The 23645-nt window shown below is 37.4% G+C and overlaps 1 protein-coding gene across 1 annotated transcript in view; it reads right to left on the reverse strand.

Moving 5' to 3' along the window:
- The window catches only part of LOC134673530 (myosin-I heavy chain), a 130667-nt gene that overhangs the window by 86538 nt on the left and 20484 nt on the right, over nucleotides 1-23645 (reverse strand). Inside the window, exon 2 of the mRNA XM_063531530.1 lies at nucleotides 6566-6617. The gene's annotated coding sequence lies outside the window, so the exon portion shown is untranslated. The remainder of the gene's footprint in view (nucleotides 1-6565; nucleotides 6618-23645) is intronic.

Here is a 23645-nt window from a genome sequence, read left to right on the forward strand (position 1 = left end):
ACCTAACTAAGATTACTATATACTAGGGATGTACCGACTAGTCGCCGACTAGTCGGGAAAGCCGACTATCCGGCCACATTTGTAGTCGGCGATTAGTCGGCGACTAGTCGGCAAAAATGGCCGATTAGTCGGCACTTTATTAGTGAAAGAAAAACGGAAAGTAAGAAACCAACAGTCAATATTTACCATATGTTTTATGTCTATTTTACCAAAATACCTATTCAAGATGGGAAAACTTTTGTTCATATAATTGACCGTTTAATCGTTATCGTATGGTGGTGGGCTGGTGTTTTCCTCTACGATCTCAACTGATTCTCGTGTAATTTCATGGCTAAGTTCTATACTTAAAGGATTTTATTATAATTCAGTTTTTTTTTGTAATGGTGGAGCCATAACCATGGGAAACTATTAATTTTATTGTAAAATTTAGAGACATATAAACAGGCCATGTTGCTCGTAAAGACGCTGACCACAGGGGATAGGTTCTTAACTGGCGACTACGTACGAGAAATAGAGCCTTGGAAATACCTCCTACAAGTTGTACCTACCTGCTCAGGATCGCAAAATAAAAAAAAGACAGAAATTGAACGAGGATTCTTGTGATAGGTCTTTGAACCTGTAGAGAACACCTTTTAGCCAAGCTAATATATGAATAGCGCAACCAAAAGAGCAAAACTATTGTTTTTCACCTGAACTTATACGAAAGTAATGATCTGGCCGACTAGTCGGCCGACTAATCGGCCATTCGAGCGCCGATTAGTCGGCTAGTCGGCTAGTCGGCCAAATCAATAGTCGGCACATCACTACTATATACTTACTAGCATTAGGAACTCGGGATTGTCAAGCAGCCGTCATACGTTATATGTGTTCTATCAAAGTAACTCGCGCCGCCGCGCCGCCTTAGATGCTAATGCATTATTTGAGGAGATGAGCATGTATTACTATGGTGAATGTGGTATTAAAAGAACCGTTATTGCTTTATCTTACTATTTCAGGTATATTTTGTCAGTTTTGCGCCCTATTTTTCGCACACGGTGGCCTCAAACAAGAGCAGTGATAAAAAATCTGTAAAAACTGTCACATTTTTATTTTTTAACAGCTTATTATAATTCCACGTACTTTATTTTTCTCATATTTCATTAAAATAAAGTAAGATCTATCAAATGACATGAATTTTACCGAAATCAGTTAATGGGCTGATGAGTCATTACTAAATGAACACTGAAAATAGGGGTCATTTTTGCTCCGAATACGTCGTGTCTAGCGCAGAATCAGCGCCATCTATGTCAGCGGCACGTGCTGTTCCGAGTAATGGCTACTTTCTTCTACACATCTGTATCAAAACTATGTTTATAGATATTATAGTTTCGGAGATATAAGCCGCCGCGCCATAACACTTTTTCGTTACATCGGTTTTTGATCCGAGCCCCTCTACGGGTTTTTAAAGACGTTTACCTACGTTTCACGTCAAAAAGTATACAGACGCTTAGGCGCGAAAGGTTATTATCTCATAGAAAAATTGAATTTCGCGCCTTTTTCTACTGACAAAGTTGTTGGATAGACTTTAATATAAAATTAAAGAGTGGGCCTACACACTTCGCTGTGACAGAATGTGAAGTGTCACCAAAACTGTCAAATGACTACGATAATAAGTATTCCTTTTATAATGCCACTCCACACTATGCCATTCTGAAATTAAATAAGAACGATAGTCATGCGAAATTTTTATTTTTGTAGTGGGTCATAACGTTGACTACTGACGTATATAATTTGAACATCAACCAATATTAAAATAATATTGGAAATTATATCAGTTATTTTTAATTAGCTATCATTCACGCGCGCGTTCATTTCGCTCAGACTTGGCCGCACAAATATTTGGTGCGAGCGAGACGCCCGCGCACGTTCGAATTGGCCTGTCACTTGTAGCAACTTGTAGTTAAGTACATACTTACCTACATACTATCCACGCGTCCTTGGCACGAACTCCCGCCACCGCCCGCATTGAAACTGTCCCCGCGCGCCGCAAGGAAATGTAATCCTTAGCATTAGCGCACAGAGTTCAAATTTGGTAGTTTCATTTAGCGAATTTGTTAAATTGCTCTTATTTATTACATTGACCATGTTTTTGTGTGATTATGTATTGAATATCACTTTGAACGTTATCAGAACAAAGTCTGCTAGAAATTATATCTATAACCATTTTTTCTAGCACGTTTAAGGCGTAAATATATATACAAGTGATACAAATAATATTGATGTTGGATTCTCGGATAAATAGCTTAATGAAGTAGTTTTATGGTAATTAAATCAAAGACTTAATTATAACTTTTTTTTTATATCAAGTTACGACGTATATCCGTGAGGTCCCGCCATTTATTGAATTAGTTATTTTTCGTGTAAATATTTTGACCGATTCCATTGTCGACTCATTATATATATTATTTTCGTCACGTTTACGAACTAAAAATACTATTACTATTTTTAACAAACAAGAACGGCTCTTTTTTTAAACTATTTTTTTTTACCTACTTCCGGAGAGAAAGTTGGTTGGATTCGAAAATAAAGTATCTTAAAATGATCTAAAGAACAGGAATAAAAAAAAATTGCCTATTACTAATTAATGTTTAACGTAAGCGTATCTTTCCTGGAGTATTGTGAATGCTGCATTGTAACAGTTGTATTTAAAGTGAACGTTTAGGATATACTCGAAACCCGCAAAACCCACCTCGTTATCCCAATAGTGTTGTCTATTTTTGTTGTTTTCTTGATGTTGTATGTGAGAATTGGAAGAACAGACGGTAATTTTAATTTGGATACAAACATTATACATTAGTATATAATATTCATTGTAGTTCTTCTCAGCACATGGCTTACTTATTCGCGAATTTTAATTATATTCTACATACTTACACCCTTATTATAAATGTTTATTTACTCGTTTGCTTGCTGTGAATCGGAACATTACAACAAATATTTACAAAACAGTTTTATAAGCTAATATACCCACATTATAGGTTTGCAGGGCTGTCGCGTATCAAAGAGATTGTCGCGGCATCCGCAATGGATGAGTCTGCGTGCATTTTCGCTCTCAAAGCGCTGAAATGTGCAGCGCATGTAGGCGGTGCAGGGCGTTACACCCGACAATATTTGTTGCATTGAAAATATTTTTCTTAGTATCAGCTCCAATGTATTTTCAATAAGGAAGGGTGGAGATATATTATACAATACAGTCCTAGTTAATTTGTTAGTATTCGCACACACATGCACATAACTTTACATTTGAGTTGGAAATTTGTTGTTTAAATATACACTGTAAAGATTTCCTGTCAATGAATTAATTAAGTACCATTAACAAGCATTAGAATATTTATTACAAAAGCTATATTAGAGAGTGTTCAATGTAAACTTGTTATTGAGGTTGGGATGGTTAAATTAGTTTGAGTTAATTAGTTAATCGAGAAACTATTTTACGCAATAGTGCTGAGTCAGGCCAGGCCACTTGTAAGCGAATTGGGCCGAGCCGTCCAAGAGCGGGAGGAAGTAAAAAAATGTTTTTAAGAAAGAGCATTCAACATACTTACATTTTTTTTTGTTTAAAGAGCCGTTAGCTGTGCCTGTAAACAAGTCTTAAACTGATGAACTAAATTAACATCTTCTATTAAACTAGATTTGACCAATTTGTATACCTAGTCAAATGTTGAAAAAAAAGTCTTAATTCTGGACGGTCAATGACGAAATCAAAATTGCACATCAGAGTAGGTATACCTAGGTATACTAGGTAAACTCAGCAGTATAAGTAGCTTGCACATATTGGTGTGTGTGTGTGTGTGTTTCAGCTTAGCTGTGACTAAATTGTTAATTATGTTGGAATTGATAATAATTAATCTCCAACTCCTGGATTCATAAAAAATTATGTCATATTTTAAGTGTTAAATAAATAAAACTTTGCTCTAAAGAAAACAAGCTTCTCTTAAAAAAAACGGGAAATGTTAGTTAATATGTGGGGAAGGTGAGTAGAGTATCCGCCCTATAAAATAATCGTCACGCAACACAAAGCAAATACGTAATGATCCGTTTAACACCCCACGCAGGACGAGAATGACATCAGCACGGGCTAGATACAAAAAAATGGGGCTGACAGGAACACGGATTCAGCTGTCATTTATTTTTCTTCTAACAAAATAAGTTAAATTATAATCAGGAGGGCCCGTGGTCGTCAGTTATTTTATAATGTCTCTCTCGTCTCGTATAGATGCAGTTTTAGTATGACAAAAGACACACCCATATTACCTATAGCGATTACTTATTAGAAAGAAGACATGAATCACCAGAATTCGGAGAGTAGGAAAGTTAGATGAATTGTTGAATAATTTTGGAACACAAGGAAAAAACGAAAAAGCGTCCAGTGATATTAGATACGAAGAAAGCGCAGATAGTTAATACGTCATTCATAAAATCGTTTGTACTCATAACAGTATTTTGACTTACGTATTTGTAAATAAGGGATAAAACAAAAATTAACTAATTGATGCTTATAAAATTTTATGAATAAGGGGGTTAAGGGGGGCGTTCACATTCACGGCAACTAAGTACCTAATACAGGACAATAGTCCTGAACACTACAGGCTTAGAACCAAGATTGAATCTGTGGCTTCGTCTGTAAAAGAAACTAGGCCACACTTGAGCACGAGAGCTGGGCCTTTATTCACTATGATCACTAAGCAAATTGCTCCAAGTGAACCAGTTTAGATTATACCTTGGTTACGCACAGTTATTAAGAATCTCGGGGCCAAGGTATACTTGGGACGAGCTCACAGTGAAGAGAAAAAGTTTTGTGAATGATAGGACAGCTCTCCGGCCCATTATGCCCGTCCAGCAGTTTAGGGTTAACGAACCCGAGTGTCGCACAGTGGGTGAATTACGTTTTAAGCTTTATTTATGGGACCGCTTTACAGTAGTGTAAACATGGCTTGATTTTTAATGGGGGTTTTGCTACTAGATGATTAAAAAATTCAGTGATTTATGAGTTTAATATGGACTGCCCGTTGGCAGCATATTATAATAAGTACAACTAGTACATACATTTCTCTAATAGAGTCAAGCTAAGCCAGCGAACAAGCCACAGCCAAGCGAAGTTAAGTTACAGTTACGGAAGCAAACGTTTCAACATACTGCCGGAAACTAACCCTTGATAAATATTACCTACTTAATTGGTAATACCTTTACCACCCTAAAAATTGGCGAAGGTAGCGCAAATATCAAAGATTATATAGCATGAATTATACATGAGTTTAATTTGTACGTATCACCTCGTACTTGTGCTACTTGTCTACTCAATGGGCACAATTAACCCCCGTGTTTAATATACAGTGAATTGAATACATTAACATCTATAAACTGATCTTAAGGCACCTAATTCCCACCCACGTCATTAGTACCAGATACCTAGATTCATACAAAAGAAAAACGTCACAAGTTTATAGTGAGACCCACGGCGCATAATGTATTTAGGCAAAGTGTATACTAATAAGTCGAGCTTCTTTTTTCTCGGTTATCCTCGTGTAGAATTTTAAAGTTGGAAAGAGAAGCAGCATGCGTCAGGTGTACCATAATTAAGGCTGATGTATTCCTTTGGCACCGTTCGACACGTATGTGTTTCCTTTACTGGCGGGCAACCGGAATGACAAACAGCTATTGTCTATTGTCAGTGGAATATGGGATGCTTTTGAACCCTTAAAAGCGTATCTTGAGAAAGATGGGCTGTATGCAACACACCCAAGGCACAGTTTGTTATACATATTTGATTAAAAAAAAAATTAATGGTAATTATCTACCTACTGATTGTAGCCAACGTAATATCATCATCATCATCATCTCAGCCATAAGATGTCCACTGCTGAACATAGGCCTCCCCCTTACGGGGGGTGAATGCCATAATCGCCACGCTTGGCAGGCGGGTTGGCGATCGCAGTCGAGTACACCGAATTTGAGGGACGCTGCTGCCCGTCCACCGGTGGTCTTGGACGTAGTTTAAGGACATACGCGGGTCCGTACGTAACGTAATATCAACGTAATATCGCCCAGTGATAAATAGTTTAGCATTGAGAAGTTTTAACTTACTTTCTTTGGTTTGAAATGTAGATATTAAATATGTACCTACAATATAACCTACCTACTTATTCGAATAAATCATTATTAGAATAACCCAGAAACATCGGTTAAGTGCTCGAGTTTTCCCAAGAATAAAGCCTAGCTTCATAGCCTATCAATCTTTTAATAGTTTAACTCGTGGTATTAAACCTTAGTAACACTCATAAAGAATAGTTTAAGAAAGAACACTCTTTGCTGTCCGTATCTTTATAAGCACCTTCAATTATATACATATGTAGGTACATAGCTATACCACGACGATCAAAGATATACATATAAATAAAATAGCCAACCTTAAACATTCGCTTTGAACGCTCGGTTGCATTGCAGGATTGTTTTCAATGGAGGCGGATAGAATAGACATGTAACGTCACTCAGTTTACCTATGGTGAAACCCTTGTCAAACGCTCACCTGTTTGGAGATACTGCTCCGGCAAGTTACGGCTGAATCATCGTTCAAAAATCTGAAAAAATGAAAAAATATTGCTAATAAATATAAATAACCAGCAGGGTTAAGGGGTCATTTAGGCGGCGCGCGGACTCGCATGCGATTTTAGTTACATTGCGGAACATTGAGGTTACAACAATTCAGGCGACAGATCAAATAACGCAATGTAATGAAACTCGCGCATGCGAGTTAGTTCTCGCACCGTCTAAATGAGCCCTTAATCAAGACACGTATCACGATATTAAAAGTATGCAAGTGGGGTAGTAAATTAATTTCCTAAATCGCAAACATTCTTCATCGATACTAGACCAGCAGTTGTCAGTGTGTGTGTGTTGTCAGTTGACAAAAATACAATGCATAAGCCACAACGACGCATGTTATAATATTTATATTTATACATCAAGTTTTGACATAGTCTGTCATTTACGTTACGATGCAGGTATTAGGTACGATTGGTTGTCTACACATATAGGTCATTGAAGTTTCCGGAAATAGAGCATACCCAATGGCATTACATTTTAAGCCATACACCAACACCTCGCCTGATTTTCAGGGCGGGTATTGGAGGTGCAAATTGCAATTTCGATTTTCCCCTACCGTCATATCTAGGTCACCGGTAGGAAATATTTGCGAAATGCAATGTGGAATACTTACCGTTTATACCATAATATTGGATTTCCCGTTTCCGAGATGATTCGGAAGTTTGGATGTTATACGAGCCGAGGCATAATATTTGGGTTTCAAGCTTCGAACAGGAAAGGTTTTATTCTATAATTAAAATGCTTAGCTTAGCTTAGTTAAAATAAGAGAAAATATAAAATTATAAAATGTTTGATCTCGGGGTTTTGTGATCAATATCACATTATTTTAACTAAACGGGACTAGATCGCATATTTATTATATACTACTTATAGGTATCTCGAATGCTGCTTTACAAATCAATAATTACATATGGTCCTATTTTCCGCACTAGTGCGTAAAATAGCACTTTTCGTGCGATGTCAAAAGTTTAAAGGGCCATATGTACTGTAAAATGTTGTACGATACACGTGCGAATTCCTCTTTTCCGCACTTGTATCGTAAATAACTACTACGAGCCCCTGGGTCCATAACCTATCGTATAGTAAATAAAATAATACGCGCATACTTTTTATACTATATCTAACTGTGCAAGTGTGATGTAATCTGATGATGAGAAAATGGTTCAATAGAAAATTAAACAATATGATGATAGATAAAACCTATATGCGGGCCGGTGTACAATGACACTATAACAATTGGACAGGTAACAATACAAATTAAAAACGATTATCTCTTTGTAACATGCAAGAATTGTACGTGTAGGTCGTGTACCTACCTAACATAAAAGGCTAAAATTAGCTGTTAGTTACATAGGGAAGTATATGTATTTATCCCCAATCTCCACAAACTTATAATTTAAACTTATTTTACCTGGAAACATAGTTACAATATGTACAGCTAGGAAAAAAACAACTTTTACGACACCAACGGGTATAGTCGCGAACGGTCTAGAACGAAAAATGACCAATTTTTTATATCACTCAGGTAGGTTAGGTTCGTTAGTAATCTTCAAATGGCCGAAGGCCAAACCGCACAGAATAGGAGCCCCGCGGTAGCGACATCGCTAACGTAAAGATAAAACGACGGAAAATGATGTAGGCATTTTGCGTTCTGGACCGTTTGCGATGTAGACTAAGAGCGATATAATAGGCAAAATGTTACACTAGTCATTTTGCGTTCTAGACCATCCCCGAATAACCCCACCAACGCTCTCAATAATATGTTTTTGACAAATTGTTGCACTCAAAATAAATAAAATATTGTTGAGCGCGTTAGTGTTTCTTGTATGACTGACTCTGTACTCTACGTAAGTTAATAGTGCGATCATAAATCACGAAATAGCTATTAAAAACACATTACGAGTATACAACTATACAGTTATTAAACTTATTAAACAAACGTATGATAATTTGGATACCGTCAGTCTCCTAGCTGGCGCGTGCACCGGAAAATGACGGGTACCGTTCGAATTTATATCGACACATTATACCATCATAAGTTTTTCACGAAATAAGCACGAGCAGAAAGTGCACTGCATATAGCACGCGATGGCAATGTAGCGACTTCAAAACTTCGAGGCAATTTCAGATTATAATATAATACGGCTTAAAATACTACCCGTGTCAAGCAATATTTAATAAAACAAACAAAGAAAGAAAAAAAACAACCTTATAGGTACGAGTAGTTAGAGTAAAATATTTTATATTATGTAGAGTAGTACCATCGCCCCATCGCCTACACTGTTAACTGACAGTTCGTAAACCTTATTACAAAAGGCATAAGCTCCTCCGATGGACAGTTAAAGAGTGTCGCTGTTTGTATGTAGCATATTAATCATCATTTTGTATCAAACCTTTTAGAAGTATCAAAGTTCATGCAGGCTTAACATTTGCTTAGTATTAGCTCTATTCTATTGGATATCTACAATTTGTATATACTAGGTGAAAATAATTGAGACTTTCTGTATAAATAGTTTGTGACAGATATTTTCAGTAAAAGATCGAGGTTTTTGAACTTCGCGATGCGCGCGATTGTCATACTAAATAGTTTGATTTAAATTTAAAACAGATGGCGCGGAAGCGGCGGTCGGTGCTTGGATCACCACCGGCGAATCCGGTAATGCGTTTTTATGGATGATTCTATCCGGGCTATTAAAATTGTCGAAATTGTAAAGTTCCGAAGATAACATTTGTTAATATTAACAAAACGTTCGGGTACAATATACAACAAGCAAAAATAGTATAGAAAAGATAATTTCCACCGGATCTTCACGAACATCAACATTACAATTTCACTAAAATAAAATAACATACCAAGAAACAAACTGCACCCAACAACTGCAATTGATTACTCAGTTTGAAGCACGCCAACCTATTAAGCATTAACGAAGGATAAACGCAAGGAACTGCCGAACTCCAGGTCGCGTGAGTGAGTGAATTAGGATTTATCGCGGGAGCTTTCCAGGGGGCCCACGATGGCGGCCATTATTTCTTTGGCGGGATTAAGAAAAATATGTCTTTGGAAAATGATAATTGTCTTGTAGGGGAGGTTTTTATCGATAGTATCTATATACTGTTACTGGGATTATTCATTTCGAGACTGCCAAATCTCACTTTGCTGGCGAATTTTAGCGAGGCGGCCATTTTAGCGGCCGGCATTGGATCGCCAATATCCCCATACATCACTATTGGCTGAGGCTGGCAAAATGAGTTTGATCGCATGTCATGTGCCGCGCCGCACACTGAACATCGAAATTCAGTTCAGTAGGTGTCAAGTGTAATAGGTGCATATAATTCTTGGACTAGCAGGAAAACAAACAAAAGTATGATATTTATAATAGGGAAACCATAACTGCTGCACTATGCACCGTAAAATATTTAAACTTCCCCATATTATCACATAATTTACAGACCATATTCGCCCATTAAGCTTTCATTAAGGAAATGGTCATTAAAAACTATTAAAAAGTGTGTGCGCAATGAGCAATTTCCGTTGGTCCCGGTTCGATACAGACCGGGCCGTTGTTAAAAACACCGACAACATTGGACAGACCAACATAAGTCTGACATCTAAATGTGCACAGTTGTTAAGTGACTAGGGATCAAGTTATATAAGGAGGTGACTGGAGCTGGAGACTAAATATTTTGGGAATAGATAAAGCGCCTGCAGCGGAACACTGCATTCTGCAGATTTATGAGGTTTCCAGCCGTTTCGGATAACGTTTTAGATACATTGCCGAAACTCAAATATGTGAGGAAATGTGGAAGACGAATTATCTACACTGATACTGTACAGTCAAGGAATTTAAATTCCGACCCATTTCGTACTTTGTCACAGTGACAACCGTATGAGGTCTCTAGCGGCTTTCATATTGATTGTCACTGTGACAAAGTACGAAATGGGTCGGAATTTAAATTCCTTGACTGTACATGTTCAGCTGTTGTGGCGTTTGTGGATAATACGAGCTAACTACAATATATTTAGTCCTCAACTGTCTTAGGTTAAAACGTGGACTTCAAAACATTGGACCTCAAACTTAAAAGGATCAGGCAGATGTTAGGTTCTGTACGTAGCTCGAGGTCGTTATTAAGCCCTGATTTACGACGTAGATCGAAATTCAAGCACATAAGTGATGTATACGCCGTGTTCGCCGTAATTGCAATCCACCGTGAAATCGCTGTCTTGTAATTGGTTATCAAAATCAAACACGAACGTTGTTGTAAAAAAGACTAAATTGTCTATGGTCTAAGCGTAAAACGTGCAATCACGGCGATCTTTACGATGGAGGCCTGTTTACGATAATGCCGACAAGAACACGTTCCGAACACCGGATAATTTACCAGTGTCACTAGCTTCAACACAGAGTAATACTACAGCAGATACGCTACCTTCAGTTCGGAAGAATACATGCCCGAATTATTATATTTAATATTACAATACCGCGCGGCCACAGAATAATTAATAGTACCACCGTACAGAAAGGAAACTTCCTACAAAAACAAAGTTTGACAGCGGTTCAGGGTCGAATCATGCTGGCCCTTTCTAATATATGACACTATCCCTTTCGGCTATTTAGGGTTGTCAAAAATCAAGTGATTATCTTATCTGTGGTCGTGCACGCAAAAGGAAGTCAAGTGGTGCCAACCCTAATAATTGCTCGGAGCAATGCTGAGCCGAGCGGAGCCGAGTTTGACCGAAGTCAGGAGTTTCGCACCCCTGGCGCGGCAGTAAATCTTCGTCGCGTCTTTCAAGTGAACACCATGCTTAATTCCGTATTACAACTGTTAAAAAAATATTATAAAGGAAATTACAGTTAATTTATAAGAGTGGTGTATCTAATTTAGTATTATGAAACTTTTGGCAAGACTTTGAAACATTGTTGTTGAGTGTACTTGGACCAAGTTGTAGAGTTAATAAATCTTGACAATGTTTGCCCTATTACCGTCAATCTTAATTAAAATGACTCCCAAGTTGCACCGTACGATGTATTAGGTACATACATACGTTTATCATACAAGGATATATTACTTGTAGAGTGTATAAATCGTGTATACAAATGAGCAGTGTATTTGCGTTTAATATCGCTAACAGCTGGCGGCATATTTCCGATAAGTTAGTGACAGTTTACTTTGTGCTAAGGAAATAATATTTCCATATAATGGTTGAAATAAGATCAAAAATATTTATTCGATATGCAAGCTAAATTTAAATAAGATATTTGAGCAATAATACAATACATAGTTTAAAAAAAAACACAATAACTGTATTTAAAAAAAGCTTCGTACATAAGGGAAAAGCCGACTTTGACGGTTTGTCTGTTGATAAGGCACATCTGGTATTTGATACGATTGGCAGTCGTTTGTATTGACAACCAACAAAGTTCTTAATTTTGACTGAAATTTAGAGCAGAATTACTTTAAGAGGGCGTAGAGGAGGGTAAATTTTCAGATTCTGTCAAATTACCCCATTTCACACACAAACGCAGCTCACGCACACTACCTCAATTTACTGGGACAGGTCAGTGACCCCTAATGTTTTTTTAAAGGTGCTGCTTCGAGTTTAGTGTTAACTACTAACCTTCTTTGAGGAATTCAAACTGTCACAGCTTTCCTTTGTGAGAAGACAGAGAAAAAACACTTTTTTATATATAGCTTTCCTTGTTTGTTCATGTCATGTCATAGGTATGTGACGTATTAGGTAATTAATTATTTTCGTTGTTGACTTTTGTATTAAGATAGGTTCAAAACGGCGACGCTCTTAACTGTCCATCGGTGGACCTTATGCCTTTTGTAATAAGGTTTACGGACTGTCAGTTAACAGTGTGGTGGTGGGCAATGGTAGGTATGCGGTTTGTAGACAGACCGAATTAAACCTAGGAGTTTTATTATTAAAAATATAAGAAATCATCTCATCTATCTACTCGAAAAAAGTGGTTGCTGCTACACTGCTACTGTTGCTGTTACTGTTACCGACACAAACACCAGAGAGGAGGAGATCAAAATACGCATCCAAAACGCCCTGCGGTGCAGTGCAGCCCTCCACAAAGTGTTGGTGTCCGGGCTTCTCAGCAAACATACAAAGTTACGGATATATAAAACCGTTATACGGCCTATCCTAATGTATGGCTGTGAGGCCTGGTCCCTAACACTAAAAGAAGAAGGTCAGCTCCTGGTAGCAGAGAGAAAAGTTTATCGCAAGATCCTGGGACCTATTCAGAGAGATAACGGCACCTGGAGGATCTGGAAAAATGCCGAGATCGAGGAGTTAGTGGCCGAACCCAATATCATCGGCGAAACGAAAGCGCACAGACTTCGCTGGTTCGGTCACCTACTCTGAATGGGAGAGGATCGGGCTGTCAAGAAGGCGTTCTTGGGACGTCCGACTGGTAGCCGTCCGGTGGGTCGGCCCAGGTATCGCTGGGAAGACAGTGTGGCGGCGGATCTACTTCAGCTTCGCGTCAGTAACTGGCAGGAAGTTGCGCAGGAGCGGGACAGGTGGCACGCTCTCGTTTCGGAGGCCAAGACTCTCTTTGGATCGCTGAGCCAAAATAGTTAGTTAGTTAGTTCATGTTTCTTAATACAGCTTTTGAAAAATCCATTTTATAAAAAAAACATACCATGTTGGTTCGGAACCGGGCCTTGTTACTGGCACTGACAGTGGGCCTTCTTACAATTAGTCATAGTACAAGTTCAAGAATAACAGAAAATACTACCGGGCCTTATTAGCTTTTATCATGAATTAATTTCATCTTAGATTTAAAATGGTCTATAGTAAAATACGGCCTACATGAGTCATGGAAAAACAAATTGTATTTTATTTAGTACCTATTTGTTATTCAAAATCTTCAGTAAGCTAACTTATAAGACTCTTTCTATTATAATTAATCTAGATTGACAGTTTACTTAGCAAATTGTACTTTTACCTTTAGGTTTTATGTCGGAAATATTTCACCCAATTTGTACTGAAACATAAGCATTTGAGCGTAATTAATGATGTTTACTGATTGTTAATCTTAAATATACCTATTATGTAGGGCACTTAAATTATTTTAGCGGACCAAGCGGATGTGTATGTTTGTGGACCACTTTTTTATTTAAATAATTAAATTGTAATTCATTCAAAAAAAGCTATTACAATTAGGGATTTAGATACCTCACCTACCTTATTACAAAGCATTACAAAAATGTCCAAAGGCCAAAGCCACGCCGATAAGACATAAGACCTCATAAACGACTTCATAAATATAAACGTTCACTGAAAAAACCCAAATTCATTTCTGATAATTTTATTTCGTTACTGAGTTATCGTTTTGCACCGAATATCAATGAAATAAAAGCACGTTGTTGTTTGATAGATACATTTATATAAACATCGTCACATGAAACCAATATAGGTACTCGTAAACCAGACCACTGCGATGCCACTGGCTTTAAATATCGTTCTTTCAACTGATGATATAGCCACAAAAACCCGCTGAAACTGCAGGTCGAGTCTTGATTTCAATTTCTTGATGATATATCATTGCATTAACTTTCAAAGCACATGATAGATCTTAGAATAGCAACAAAACTGGTTGAAACTAAGAATTTTATTGCTGAAATTATGTGAACAACATTGCTTCGTCTTCATAAATAAAATTTTAATAGTTTATATTGTTTAGGCTAAAATGTGAAGAATTTTGTTGATAAATTGTTTATCTAGTATATTGACATTATGTCATATATGTTTTTAAAATGACGTAATATGAATACCAGCACAATGAAAATTTATTCCAATAAGAAATAACAAATCTTCAAACTTTTTTCATTTTAAGTGAATTAGGAAGAAGCTAATTATACTGATTTGGTTGTATTAATATATTTTATTAAATAATTTGTCATATTTTTTAAGTATTATGACTCGTGAATAAAAATAAATCGAAATTTTAATGACTCTAGATCTCCGTGTGACGTTATTTATTTACCCTATTAATTTTGAACACAGTTTTTCACTGGTATCATCATTCGTATACGGACATGAATTTCTGTCAATATATATGCCAAATCGAACTGTCAACTTGGAAAAAAGAAGTACGCGTCCGCTTCCAACGGCCCACAGCGGGCATCTGAGGAGAAGGAGAATTTGACAGATATGGCGGATGTATGGAAATTATACGAAAGTTTACGTTTACGATTGAATTTCACTGTAGCCTTTAAGAGGAAAAATAGGAAAAGCCTGATTCGTTGTAGTCCAGTTATCTGGCTTTCGAAATCACTCGATTTTATAGCATGAGCATCGATTTTTTTATACAAATTTTACTAAACGCTGACACTCGTTCATCACGTTTTAGGTACAACTTTGCATAAGTGTATTTATTATATTGTAAAACATTTCAGATTTTCAAGGGTGATTCGTTGTAAACACACTCTTTGGGATATTAATGACATTTATTATAATTTTTTTTATCAAGAGATGTGAACGCTAGCGACTAAACGGTGACTGCCTTTTTCGCTGATTTTGCTCGATGCAGTCTTAAATCTGATAACCTCAGTACTTGGATACAATTCTGATGCAGGCACGTAATAATAAACAGTTCGTTACTACCGTGCACTGGGAGCTTTTTTAGTGCAAGATAATTGACGGTTACAACAATTCATACAAAGAAAACTTAACAAGCGTTCTACAAAAAACCGTTATATCTACATATCGCAGATAGGCGCGGAAGTGTGAAAAACCGCTCCTTTTTGTGGGTGCCGATTGTACAGAAATATTACTAATTACTGTTCTTATTACCAAGTTGTAGAGCTTACAATTGTGTGTCTAAATAAGTTGTTGCCTCCAGCGAAATACTATGTACTTATGCTATCATGATTAGGACCAGAGCATGTGAATATCGTTTGCATAGAACATCGTCACGCGAACTGCGTTGCGTATACTATTTACTATTTAAGCGTAACATCATTTTTATACTGACCAATCATTACTACACACTTGGCTAAGTTGTAACTACATCATTTGTTTATGTTTTATTCGTACTAGCGACCCGCCCCGGCTTCGCACGGGTTAACAAATTATACACCTAAACCTTCCTTAAGAATCACTCTATTAATAGGTGAAAACCGCATGAAAATCCGTTCATGAATAAACATATAAACACAGAAACAAACAGACGCGTCGGGGGACTTTGTTTTATACAGTGTAGTGATAACCCACGTGAGATATAAGACACAGACAGACGGGCGGGACTGTAAACCCTGCATATGTCACCAAAGTCACTCAACTGCAAAAATAGTACAAACATTGCAAATTAAAAAAAGCTTGTAAAAAGGCAGAATAATGTAGAAATAGCTAATGTCGAATACTCGTACAAACGCCCCATAAGAGTGTTGAATACCGTAATGTCAATGAATCATCCCCAAGAGGGGACTTAGCATGTCCCATCGCACCGTAAGCCCAAAAACCTTTCGTACCTTACTATGGAGCTCGTATGAAATGAGTAGAACACCCGTATACTGCAACAACACGCTATTTTGGTCGTTCTGTACATTTATTTACGACTCCATAAATTACGTTCTAGAACTCTAGTCTGCTTCAAAGCTAGGAGATAAGTACGTTAACTATACGTTTTATGTAGTTGTGATGATTATTTACTTACTTGTTGAAGACCAATTGATTGATAGCATAAAGCATAACCAGACCAGAAAAAGTTGTAAGTACTTATCAGTATGCGAAATCAAGAAAGACCACAGAATTTACTCGGGAATTTAACTATAGTAAAACACATTCATAGTTAGGTATGTAGGCGTCCTGTTAAAAAGTTAGCCTTGGCTTCTAAGATTACGATTGCTATCTAATGTGAAGAAAGTCATCATGTAACATGTAGTTGCTGTAACCGTGGAAACTCGTACAGGCGGTTCGTTTGATACCCGACCGCCGTAAGCAAAAACAAGCTTAATTACATCGAGTCAACAGTTTACGCAATTACTTACTCCCGCATGATTAATTTTAGTAGAGACTGTTATTAAACGGATATCGACAATGTATAAATATCATGTCTTATAAATATTCAATCAACGGGTGGTACGGAAAGTCAAAGGGAGAACGAAACGTTTCATTTAATGAATTGCATGATAAACAAGTGTAGAGAGCGATGTGACAAGATAACTTTATGCTGTGACTCTTTTATTATGTATTAGGAAATCCAAGTCGAAGAGAATTGTTTTTTTAAGGACGTAATGAAAATGCCTTTGTTGTATGTCAAGCAAGCTCTTAAATAAATGAGGCAAAATGGTATTTTCCGAGTTGATTGCGAGAGGATGGGGGCAAACAGGCGGGCGGACAAAAGGCCCTGGGACGGACACTCGGCCTGGATTAGTATTCAATTGCTTACCCAGCAAGGGTACCGTTCATTCACGTGAACCAGAAGAACTGTGACACCGGCAGCCGATAAAACTGTTCGCAATCATAGATCTCACTAATAGTTTGCGGTGAACGCTTTCCATAGATAGCAGTCGGAAGGGTAGCCCTGTTTGCTTCGATCAGAGGACCCTTCAGCTAACATGGTTCAAGCGCTTTTGTTTACGTGACTCGTGTTGTATTGCAACGGTTTTAGCGTCACTACTAAATGTCTAATGACGAAGTGTTTACTTGATTAAGAGGGTTTTTAATATCGTGCAGTGATGTTGTAACTCGTAACAACAGAAAACTGGCCAAATGTATGCGTAAATTCAGATTTTACATGATTAGTACATGTTTGTTGAAAATGCATGGCGAGCCATCGAATTGAGCGTCTGAAGCTTTTCCGACAGCGTCATTGCTCTGTGAAAATACTAAATGGTGCCCATGCTAGCTTTGGATCGCTTGAAGGAGCAACATAATGTTGAATTGTTCTAGGGAATTCCAGGGGCTTGTTTTGGTCCTAATTTTTAGTTTTATGATAAATTCAGTAACATCAAAAAGGCTAGCATAAACATTACAATTTGGTCAAATTTATTTAATGTATTTGATCAAAATTGGGAGAAAAAAAGGAAGAATAATATAAGATCTTTATAACAAGCATCACTTGCAACTAATTTTAAATTAGCTTATTCTCTTTATTAATAACTGTCGTTTTAACGTGTAGAAAAGTACTATCAGCCAAAGCCAGAGTCGACCAGTTTCAAAACAGTGTCGCTTGCAAACGTTGATTTTGGAGTTGACCCGCCCCTAATTTGTTGACCAATGAGAAACAAAGATCCTTTTTTTGTTAAGTAACTGTCATTGTTCACAATCAGAAAAAAGGCCAGTCGTCAAAAGATTTAATTTTAGAACCGAAACTGCGAGGTTAGGAATTTGAGTTGGGTCATTAGAATGCATTCAATTTTAAGTGAGTGTAGCCAGATGTTTCTTGGTGGTTTACTTATAGTATAAAAAAGCTACTCCTTTCGATTTCCTATCCATTGTAAATTGTACCGTATTGTTAGGCACGTTACGTATATATTAAAAATTTAGAGTTACTGGTCAAATATCTTGGACTGCATTTGAAAACGATGTAGCATGCTCAACCGTCGCTGCACCCGATGCACAACAAATGTTTTATTGACTTGTCGGCTATTTAGCTTTGAGAATGTAAAACAATATCAGTTAAAATTTACGTTCGAGTAGTAATTGAATGCGGTCGAAAAATATCTACGCGGACAAACTGGTTAAATATAAATGAACGGGATCCTATCTCATCGCATAATAATTGATTGTCATAATGCAATGTCACGCATAAATCTCTTTTTGCATATTTTTTCTCCAGCTGAAACAGGAAGTATTTTCCAAAATATTTTGCATAGGTTGTATAGAATAGGGTAGGTTAGGTTAGGTTAGGTTTATATTTCCAGCACAATAACAATTATGCGAAATGAGTTTTATGCGTAACATTACATTAGGACAATCAATTATTATGCTACCCAATATGGACCCTAAATGAACTCGACTTTATAGTTAAATCAGTAAGAGCGTTCAACTATTGTCGCCTAAACTGATGCTCGATTGTATTGGAATATGGTCGGTAATATTAAAAGTAGTTTACAAGTGTCCTTTTGCGCATCTTTGGAGTGGCGTTATAAGTTATACTTATTTCCTAGTCTACAAAGCTATCAACACCATACGGGGACTAACATATTTTGAGCTTCCTGTTCCAACAGTTGGTACTAGTCCAGGGCTCCAAAATATTAGAGACGTTCACTATAGCGTGGGGGTTTTTCGTTGGACAGTCGAGCATCGAATAACTGCGTTTACCTGCTGGGGTCCTAAAGGACATGACCAGACGTTGCATTTCAAACAGATGACCGATACCCATACACATTTTTTTTACAAAAAACTTCAAGAGAAATTCTAGTGGTCCGCCCCCAAATTTCATTGGTGGACGAAAGCTGAAGAGCCTCGGGCAGATGTTCCCGCTTCAAACAAAATGCGCCTTTAAGGTGGTCGACTCTAGCTTTGGCCGATAGACATATTTGAAAACGAACGCCCACATAAACTTTTGCTACAAATGTCATGATGATATCGTAATGTGTAGGTCATAAGATTCAAAATAACATCTCTCAACGCACTGACCTATTTTTCCCATATTTCCCATACCTATTACCAGGGATCTAATTTTTTCGAGCAAACAGTTAAACAAACGCACGTGCGGGCCAGCGGGGGGTTTTGGCCATGGGGCCAACGACCTGACCACGTGCTTACTCTTTATTACCCTTCTGGTTTCATTGTTTAGTCTTAAGTGCCGAACAATTTTTGGGTCATCGCTTCGAGAAAGTAAATATTTATGCCGTAATACATGTAAATCGATAGGAATGTATAATTTGTTATTATAATGAAACAATGAAATGTAGTTAGGCTCAGAGCATATTAGGAGTTGGTTATAGTTGTTTGTTGCCTAGATTAAATTAAAATTATTTATAACGTGTGTCAATCCGAACGGAGCAGAAACAATATGAAGATTGAAGATATATTATGTTAATTTACCGATGACTTCCATTTATTAATATTATATAATATTTATTATTCATCATATACAGTGAAACCTGGTTAAGTGGGACCTGGATAAGTGAGAAACCTCTATAGCTGGGACTCATGGCGCGGTCCCGACACTTTAGCACTGAATTACCTCTGTTACTGAGAAAAAACGAACCTCTATAACTGGGATTCGTTATTGTGATTTTATAGTCACATTTACCTCTATAACTGAGACAGAGAGTGTATTTTACCTCTTTTACTGAGACTATATTTATAAGATTACATTTTCCTAATTGTTTTTTGGAATTTTATAGGGAATTGACTTCTGTATCTGAGATAACGTCAATCGATGACCTCTCTAACTTGGACTTCATTGAACAATTTCCGTATTCTTACTAACTCTTAGTCAATCCACAAATTCGGCATTTGCCTAATTGTGTCTAAAGAACTTCAAGTTTGATTTAGTTAATTTATGTAAGTAGTTAAAACTATCGAAACGAAAGCTGAAATTTTGATAAGTAACACGAAATAATAAATTGTTCATTTATTAAATTTCTAATACGCATTGAAGTTCGTATCAAATTTAATTTAATTTTGAAATATCTATCCTTTGGAGAATCATTCAAAATTAATTCAAAGAAATATTTAAACAGACTAAAAAAATATTTCGGGACAATGATTATTTTACCTTATTTATTTTTAAAGATAATTACTAAATGCCCTATTAACCACCTCTATAACTGAAATATACTCTATTCTCACCTCTATTAATGGAACCCTCTGTAAATGAGACAGAAATTTATTTGTACCTGGCTAACTGGGAGCCTGGGTAAGTGGAAAACCTCTTTAAGTGAGACAAATTTGCTCGCCCCTTGAGATCTCACTTATCCAGGTTTCACTGTATAATATAATATGTCGACATGTACTGTACGAATAAAATTACCGTATAAAGACAGGAACGTAAATTAGGACAGGAAGATTAGTATTTTAATAGACTGGCATTACCTACAATACAATATATTTCTGTCGACTAGCGGAAAATGAATGATCATTCGATACAAAGCCGGTACAAACTGATCGTTGTGGCCTCAGCAGGACACGCCGTCAAATGTAAACATACATTTATGGCGTGAACGAAGAATGTTCATACTTGTTACAACAATGATACAGGTCAAATTTTATTGTTTTCGGGTAACGCAATGCGGTGGTAGGTTTACCAAGAAACGAAATAGTAGGCTTTATTCCTTCTTATTGAACTTTAGTGCTACGACAATTATTTTTGAGAAGCGGTATAAAAGGTTAGCAACATGTAATTTGGAATACAGTGACGGCTACTGTCGCAGTTTGTTGAAGTCAAACGTAATTGGATAAGTTTGGAAATTGTGCTATATGATTACAAAAATTAAATAATCTCGGTTTGAAACGAAAGTTTGGAAAATATTAATCTTCTGAATTTTGTTGCTCGTAAATGTTGTGTGGAAAAGGCCAAAATATTTTGAAACGTTTTTAAGCATGGTGCCAATGTCCGTTGTCAATAACGACGCTTTCTAGTTAGACCTTACGTGCATTAAGACAATAAAAATTAGCACCCTAAATTTTAAACGTTGTTAACGAAATTTATCTGTATCCGAGTACGATAAAATTGGCATCAACATTTCGGTATCATGTATTTTCCATTACAATTAACAAGACCGAAGTGATCCCATAAGTGTTCCGTGAACAAAGTTTTGCACGGAACACTAATAAAAAGCTCCAGAGCTAAATCTATGTTCCATTCTACTACCAAGAGATTTAACAAAGACAACTACAACAATAAAGGTATTCCTATTATCCCGGTCGGGCCCGATAAGGCCGTCAGCGCGGTGCCACTGATAAGACACTGGTTGGTGTCCGGTTAATGACCATCAGAGGATATTTTAAACGCCGTGACTGCACAAACATCCCGGGTACTGACAGTTTCATGTTGGCATTTCTTGTGAGATTTAATGCTTCCGTCTTCCAGTTTAGCCTTCCGTTTCGAAGGGAATCCCGGATTTAGAGTCTTATCTTAAACCTCGTTTGCTTAGTAATTTAATAAACATTAGATTACGCAGTATTTTATTCAAGAAAAAATTGTTAAAAAAAAAACAAGAGTATTATATTTTCGCTTTTATCTAGAAATTTTAAAATGTATTGAGAATCTTGTTAAGAGTGCTATTACATTTCGGGGTTGAGCGAGTTTAGGTATTTTACGCGCTGCGGCAGGCCGTGCGAGCTCAGTATTCCGATCCCTTCTACCACACTCGCACTACAATGATGGATTAAACATTCTTGATCCTTCGCGAAGCATATTGAAATCAACCATAACAACACTAACTGTAACTTATAAAGTCCTAAAACTGTTATTTGGTAAGTACGAAAATACTAAATGCAGTGCAAATGTACATAGGGGCTGTTCATAAATTACGTCATCTATTTTTGACCCCCCCCCCATCCCTCAAATCATCCAAAAATCATGCTTCGGATGACTCTGTTTCCTCCTACGTCATGCTACCATCATCCGATGTCCAGACCCCCCCCCCTTCTCCCATTTGAAACGACGTAATTTATGAATAGCCCCATACTCGTACTTATGAACGTATATTACTCGAAAGAAATTATAGGTACTCGCTTATTTACATATTTCGTCATTGCATTTGGTACCTATAGGTTGTAAAGTTTGTATCAACGAGGGTTTAAAAACGAACTGGTACTGAGGATCTGATGATAATGATGATTATTACGGTGGTCACGGATACCAATCAACCATGTAGTACCATGATTAGGCTCGTTTGATTAGTCTCAACACGATCTTTGACACTGAAGATACACAGGGTCTGATGATGGAGCTGGAAGGTGGCCACGGGTACCAGTCTATCATGTAACTAAACCACTTCGTGTTTGGGCTCGTTTGATTCGTCTCAATAAGATCTTTGACACTGAAGATACACAGGGTCTGATGATGGAGCTGGAAGGTGGCCACGGGTACCAGTCTATCATGTAACTAAACAATTTCGTGTTTGGGCTCGTTTGATTCGTCTCAACAAGATCTTTGGCACAAGACAGTGCTCAGGGTCTGATGATGGAGCTGGAAGGTGGTCACCATTACCAATCAACCATACAACTAAACCACATCGTGTTTAGGCTCGTTTTATTGGTCTCAACAAGATCTTTGACACTAGGTGATACTCAGAGTCTGATGATGGAGCCGGAAGGTGGTCACCGGTACCAATCAACCATGCAAGTAAACCACTTCATGTTTAGGCTCGTTTGATTAGTCTCAACAAGATCTTTGACACTAGGTGATACTCAGAGTCTGATGATGGAGCTGGAAGGTGGTCACCGGTACCAATCAACCATGCAACTAAACCACTTCGTGTTTAGGCTCGTTTGATTCGTCTCAACAAGATCTTTGACACTAGGTGATAAACCAAACACGAAGCCCAAACACGAAGTGGTTCAGTTACGTGATAGACTGGTACCCGTCGCCACCTTCGAGCTCCATCATCAGACCCTGAGTAGTATCTTGTGTCAAAGATCTTGTTGCGACGAATCAAACGAGCCCAAACACGAAGTGGTTCAGTTACATGGTAGACTGGTACCCGTGGCCACAGTCCAGCACCATCATCAGACCCTGAGTACTAACCTGTGTCCAAGGTCTTGTTGAGACGAATCAAACGAGCCCAAACATGAAGTGGTTCAGTTACATGATAGCAGTGTTGGCAAAAAATCAATTCGAATTGACGATTGACGATTGACGAAACTAATTCTAAATCTACTGATTGAAGATTGACGATTACTAATCGTTAATTCGAATTGATCGGTCAATCCTCAATCGTCAATTCGGATTGACGATTACTTTGTATGTACCTAATGCCCTTTTTATTTAGGCCATTTTTGTGAAACTGACCAAATGCGTTCAAAAGCGGTATCTGAGTTTACCAAAGGTTCCGAAACATGTTTCCGACGGCTATATGAA

The sequence above is a fragment of the Cydia fagiglandana genome, chromosome 18 (assembly GCF_963556715.1).
Source record: "Cydia fagiglandana chromosome 18, ilCydFagi1.1, whole genome shotgun sequence".
NCBI classification, from domain to species: domain Eukaryota; kingdom Metazoa; phylum Arthropoda; class Insecta; order Lepidoptera; family Tortricidae; genus Cydia; species Cydia fagiglandana.